Raw genomic sequence first — 6,930 nt, forward strand, 5'->3', positions numbered from 1 at the left:
CTAATCTGGTCAAAATTTCACATTCAATTCGAATATGGTATTGAAGAAATATGGGTGGTTCTCCCTCAGTCTGCCACACAGACAACAAGATCTTCAATGGAAATGCACTTTAAGAGCGTGACAAAAAAGAAATCATGGTTCTATGATAGAAAGTCCTTTAATACACCCAGCCCCACAATGTTGTCACCTCTTCAAGATACTCTAGAAGAGCTTTAGTTTGATGACTTTTTATCATCCTTTTTCAGTGTTTGCTGGTAGAAAACGGCACTTGAGGTATGCGTTATTATTAATCATATTATATCAAATGAAGCAATCGTGCTGTGAGAGAAAAGAGGCAGCAAAACCACTTACCCGTTGTCATCTCTAGAGTTGCTAGTATAGTTGTTAGAGCAAACATCAGGATCACAAGAAGAGAAACAAGTTTCAGAAGACAATGTCCCACGGAAAGATAATGCACTTGTTTCCTTTTTCTATACCCGGAGGGATCATCCGAGAAGAGTCTGTGGAATGCAAATTCTTTTGAAGCCTTAGTATTCTGGAGAAACAGCTTCGCCCAACCTCTGGTTTGTGAATAGACAAATCCTGACCTCCACCCTCTTCTGTCAAAGGTTCAACTCCTAACATATGCCTCTTTGGCATATCATTCTCCGATGATCTGAGTGATGAGGCCATTCCTATGCTCAACACATTTCCTTCACTATTTCTCAGTGTCCTTACAACCTCAGCTCTGTGATCGGAGTAATGTGGCATTTGGCAAGCCCCACTTGAGGTAGAAGTTAAATTTGGTCTATCTTTTATAACAGCCTTCTTGGACGTGTATTCAGAAAGGTCTGAATCACTTCCATGGTCAATGGATGAGTGTGGCTTCCACTGCATTCTACGAGAACAACAAAACAAACAGAAAGATGACTTGCTCACTTTCGGGCACTTTGGATCAGGAACACAATGTGCAAGGTTGATCCTGATCTCTACATTACAACCAAGAATAGACTGGAGTGAACTAGCAATCTGTTTCCATGACTTTTCAGCCTTAGATGCATGGTCAGGATGTTGGAATTCCAATTCAGCTACTGCAAGACCTGAAATTTGATTACCCACTCAGCCATCACTCAAAAGGTACAGCAAGACCCACAACAAGTATCCAGAAGCATATAACTATGGTGGTAACAACAGAACAATTTGCATGTACATTAATAGTTCACCCTCATTTCCATGCACAAGAGGTGAGATGACAAAACGAAAAAAAGGTTGAAAACATTCATGTAACTGAAGCCAATTATCAAAGATAAGGCGTCACTAAATTGGGCTCTGTATTAACACTCTAGATGACTACACCCCATCCACCTAACTCTTATGCCAAAACTTTCATGTCTACATAACAAATTGCTTGATCATATTCCTCTTATGATTTTTATATTAAGTAAATACACAAACTGTGAGTCTTAAACACATGAAAATCCCTGCATCCCTTTCTACCGGAGAGAGGCTGTTTGAGCTAGGCTCACCGACATTCCATTGCTCAGAATTGAATTACTTCACTCGTCATTCTATCAGTATCTCTTATCAATATGGCATAACAAAAGCCACCAGCAAGGACATTCTGGTCTCTCTCGTTTTTTTCCTTTATTTCTTACAGCCCTTTGAGAAAGCTAAGGTCACCAATGATCCCAACTATTATATAGATATAAAATAGTTTTGGATAACAATAAGTGGATTGGTTTACCTTGATTAACACAAAGAGATGACAGGTTCCCTTGTTTCTTTAGGAAGTTCTTGAGTGACTTGGACTGGCACAAGTCTGTAGTTCTCTTCCATATGGACTCTAACTCTCCTTTACAATCCCCCTGTATTCCCAATTTATGTGGTTTATAGTTGTCAAAAGAACAAGTTACAAGATGTTTTGACCCGTCCCCAGTGGCAGACAAAGTGCAAAAATCACCATCTGCATCCAAACATGAACAAACTTGGAGATGAAAATTTCACCCCTCTAATCCTACCCCTCCTCCTGGAGGAACTGAAGTGCACAAAAAAACTCATTTATTAAAAAGAAATAATCATGATGATCCTCACCTTGGTCTTGTGCACGTTTCAAACATAAGTTTGAGTCATTTGAATCCAGGGAAGAAGACTCCATAGAGCTTAAACGTAGAAGAGCTACAGTGAGCCATGTTGTTTGATTCTTAGACACCCTAAATTGCTTCTCCGTTTCTGAAAGTATTTTCAATCCATGACTCAGTTTCTGCATGTCCACTTCAGCTATTCAAAAGTGCAGAACTCAGTCAGCATTGTTATAAGCAAATAGTAACAGGTAAAACATAAGAGTGGACTGTGGTAAACAACATGCAGCCACTATGATGCTAAACAAACAATAAATTAGAACAGTAAATAAAATAGCAGTGAAGGTCAGAATCCAATGAAAAGTGTGAGCATGTGTTTGTATTCACAAACACACCCACACACACATATACCGGCAATATAGAAGTGTGACGACCTATGAAGTGGAAGCGTGAAGCACATTTCAATTTGAAGGTGAGAGGGTGAGAGCAGAGAGCAGAGAAATAATAAAATAAAATAAAAATTGTTTAGTAGTATAAGATTGAGAGTTGGAAGTTGTCTTCAAAGGTCACCACGTGACTTGAAAATGTGATAAACCCTCAGCCCTCACAAGAGTCAGAAGTTATTACCACTAGTTTAACTATACATCAGAGGCCAAATAATTCTCTTGAATACTCATCTAAGTTTTATGAGAACATGTAATATGAAAAGCATTAAAAAGAAGGCATAAAATAAAGGTTGTGGACATCGAACTAATTGATTTTTTTTTTTTTTTTTTTGATAGGTATGAAGTTAATTCATTGATATAAAGCTGAGGAAAAATCAACAAGAGTTATTGAGAGGTGAATGTAAAAGTAAACATTGTCATAGCATCTCATTTCTCTCGCACATATTTTGAACGAGTCTATTGGAAGGCCAAACATGGTTCATGTAGCAGCATGCCAGCAACTTGTAAACTCTGATAACATTGGTATAGGTGAGAGTACATGGTACTTACAGGTATGATTAGTGGAGAACTTTCTTCTGACTTCAGAGTTACCTTCCTGACATTTACCCGCAAGAATGTCCATAATGAGATTCGCCAGCTGTGTTATAAGTTGCATAGGATCAATCCTTGATCTCATGAGTTCCCTGGCCCTTATTACCATATTTGAAGTGTCAGATGATAAAGCCAAATCCAGCAAATCAAGCAAGTCGTCATCAGAAACAATCCCAATCTGCAAAACAACAGCAAAGGGAAATTCTGTTACAGTTTTGAATGAGAGGGGGTGATATAGAATTCCCTCTAACAAACAATAGTCTGGCACTCACAAGCTCATAGGCCAAGGCCATAGTGATCTTTTTACCAAGCAAACTTAGCTGATCAAGAATCATCTCTGCATCCCTAAGTGAACCATTGGATTTAGAGGCAATAAAGTTCAAAGCAGCTTGATCAAAGTCGAGACCCTCTTGGGTGCAAATTTTCTCCAACCTGTTTGCAATATCAAGATCTTTTATCTTTGGAAAGTGATATCTTTGTGACCGTGACACTGCACTTCGAGGCACACTGTCCAGGTCAGGAGTGATCATTACAAAAATGACATGTTGAGAAAGGCTATCTAGGCTGTTCAGAACAGCTGCCCATGTTTCCCCCCTTAACAACTGGCATTCATCAATAATGAAAACCTTGAACCGCGAGGAAACCGGAGGGATGGCTGCACTCTTAAAAAGGGATCTAACCCTAGTTATCCGATTAATTCTTACAGAATCCACTTCCTTAACATCCATGCTCCTTCCAGAAAAGAACAGAACACATTCTCGACAAAGACCACATGGCCTATCCTCCTCAATCGATAGGCAATTCAGTGCTGCCGCAAATATCCTTGAAGCAGAGGTCTTGCCTGTGCCACGGGGACCGTGGAAGAGATAAAATGATGTTATCTTGCCTTTAGCGATGGCACCCATCAGAGACCTTGCAACTACATTTTGTCCAACCAATTCACTGAAAGACTTTGGCCTGAATTTCTCACTCAGACACCTAGGAGTTTCTGAATATGGAGTGATTTCGTTATTAATATGTTTCAAGATCCTCTTTTTATAAAATGCGGGGCTATCCACATCCCCAGATACTAAGGGATGTTCTTCTGCATCATAGGAAAGATACGACTCTCTAAATTTAGGAGTCCTTAACCAGCAGCAGCTTATACCACATCCATGATGACTGTCAACTACATCATCATCCTCTTCATTTTCCAATAGTGGTGCACTATGGCCCGAAATAGCATCACTTACAGATGCACATGGACTAGCTTCACAACTCACTCCATCACCCACAACCCCAAATGATTTCACCTGATTTTTATATGGCAACTTTTGTGTTGATATGATGTGATCTGCTTGTTCTGCTCGTGACGATTCCACACTTGGCTCCTTATAGGTATCGAGGTCCTCAAAACGATTGCTGGAGGGTGTGATGCATGTCAGATCCAATCCAGAATCCTCATGATCGTCAAAATACCTTTCACTCAGTGGTTTGTAATTCGATGCACAATAGTCTAATCCATCAACCTGTTTGGTCTTGCTAGGAGGGCCTGTCTTTCCTACCCAACCGGTATTCTTACCTGAGTTCAACTTGCTTTTTCCCAAACCGCAATTTAGCTCAAAATCATCAACACAATCCTCTCTTAGTCCATAGAAACCTAATTTCTTTGATCTCAAAGCATCACTATCAGAGCCACCTTCTTGGCGATCATTCTTGAATTGCAGAGAAATCCCTTCACTCGAATCAATTTCCCAGTTCCCAGTGTCAACCAAAGCAGAGAATTTGCTCATAGAATTAGTGGACGGATCCCTCAGTGACCTAACTCTCCTCAGTGCTATTAGAGTCCTTGAGATAGGAAGATCCACAGAATGCCGCCGCCCATCCATCACTCCAAAACAAATCAAATCCTCCGATCAAAATGAAGTGTTGCGCACACTGCAAATTGCAAACTGAAATATCAATATCTACAAAGAAGCACCAGAAACAAAAACTCATTAGGAAAAAAATCAAAAGGGATTAGCAAAAACAACCAGATCATTCCAATGAGTCGCCAAATCTTACCAGCTTCGTACTTCCAGAAACACGGAACCACTAGTACAGAGAAAAAGAACCAAACTGGTTCAATATACAAGGTCAGATTGCCACATTCATTGCTCAAAACAACGCGTTCACTTCACAAATATACAAGAAATGAAACAATACAGAAGGGTACAGAATCTCCCGATTCCTCGCTAAATGCATTCAGTATTAGCATTCGTGGAAAATGAAAGCCAACATTTAAGGAACCCATCAAACTAGAAGACGAATAAGCAATGCAGCACAACTTTCATCGAAGAATAGCATTATAAATTATTATTTTTTTAAAATACACGTTTTTTCTTGCCTCTTGATAAGAAGAACAAAAGCCTTCTACACAGATGAAATATTCCACCTTCTCTGCCATTACAGAGTTCCAAGACAGACGTGAGTACAGCTTCTAGAGAGAGTGGGGGAAACAGACAAACTAGAATTCAAATATTCCACGGTAAACATCAACTAGTAATAAAAACAAAGAATACGAAACGACAACGACAAAAAAAAAAAAAACACACACCTACCGAGCTCTTCGAGGTTGAGGAAATCAGCAGCAGCAGCAGCGCAGAAGACGGGATACGAAAACCATTGCCCTAAAACAGACGCGTTGGTAGTTGAGCTTCTGGCAAAGTAGTAAATGTCATTAATGCGGAGGGATGTGAGGGGCGCCATTGATTGTGAGGTTCGGGCCGACGCGTACAGAGACAGAGACAGCGAGACAGAGACAGAGACAGAGAGACAGAAAGAAAGAGAATTTGATTCGGAAGAATATCTTTGTTCATTCGCTGCAGAGCGGTAGCAGAGAGGTTTCCCTTCCCTGGTCTGGTCTCGGTCAGGGAACCTGATGGATGATTCTTTTGGTGTCGAATACGGCGGTTTCAGTTAGTTTTTAGTTGCTTGTCGGATCAATTGTGTGAGCTGCCTCCACGCTCCGTCTGGCGCGTCCTAGACGTTCGGCTCCTCGTTTGTTTACCGAGAAAATGGCGGAAATTACTTTTTTATTTATTTATTTACATTATCTGAAATAAAGTTAATTAGAGCTTCCAGCATTCTCAACTGTTTATTAATTATACAAGAAATGTAAATTATTTGAAAATTTACTTAAAAGAGGAATTCATTCAATTGTGTAAAAAGAAATTTAAAATATAATCCACTACATGTAGAATAAATTATTCGTCTATCTAAAAACTTTTTACTCATTATTTCTCACTCTTTCTCTTTATTTATTTTCAGTTTTTTTTTTTTTTTTTTTTGCTATTTTTTTTACTATTTCCTATTATAGTGGCATCCTATATCAATGTTTAAGAACGCAAGTGTGTGAAAAAACTCTTAATACCCTCATTTTGTTTTCATTTTCTGATTTTAGTTTTTTTTATTTAGGTTATTTTTATCATTTAGATTGTGGATAGACATGTTACAATCACATTAATAGGGAATATTAAAAAATATTGAAAGATGTAAAGACATTACAAATGTGCTAGATAAAAGAAATAAGTATATTTCTATTTTAATATTATCATACTATAAGGTCATTTTTTTAATTTAGCATTTAAGTCTCTATTTTATATGTATAGGAAATTGTCCTCTTCCTTTCAAGCCGAAGGGAGTGATTCGTTTGGATAAGATTGGACTTCCGTATGTTAGGCGTTAGGCATTAATTTTTTAGATTGGATGTTAATAGTTTTATGGTTTTGGTGGGTTTTCGACGTTTTATGGTTTGTTATTTGGAAAGGGTTTGTTTTGTAAATATTTTTGTTTTGGAATTGCAAGATATTCCTCTA

General features: G+C 38.6%; 1 pseudogene; it reads right to left on the minus strand.

Moving 5' to 3' along the window:
- Positions 1 to 347: 347 nt before the first annotated feature.
- LOC108980898 lies at positions 348 to 5,352 on the minus strand (annotated as a pseudogene).
- Between the last annotated feature and the right edge of the window lie 1,578 nt (positions 5,353 to 6,930).

This window comes from Juglans regia, chromosome 9, assembly GCF_001411555.2.
Source record: "Juglans regia cultivar Chandler chromosome 9, Walnut 2.0, whole genome shotgun sequence".
Taxonomy (NCBI): Eukaryota; Viridiplantae; Streptophyta; class Magnoliopsida; order Fagales; family Juglandaceae; genus Juglans; species Juglans regia.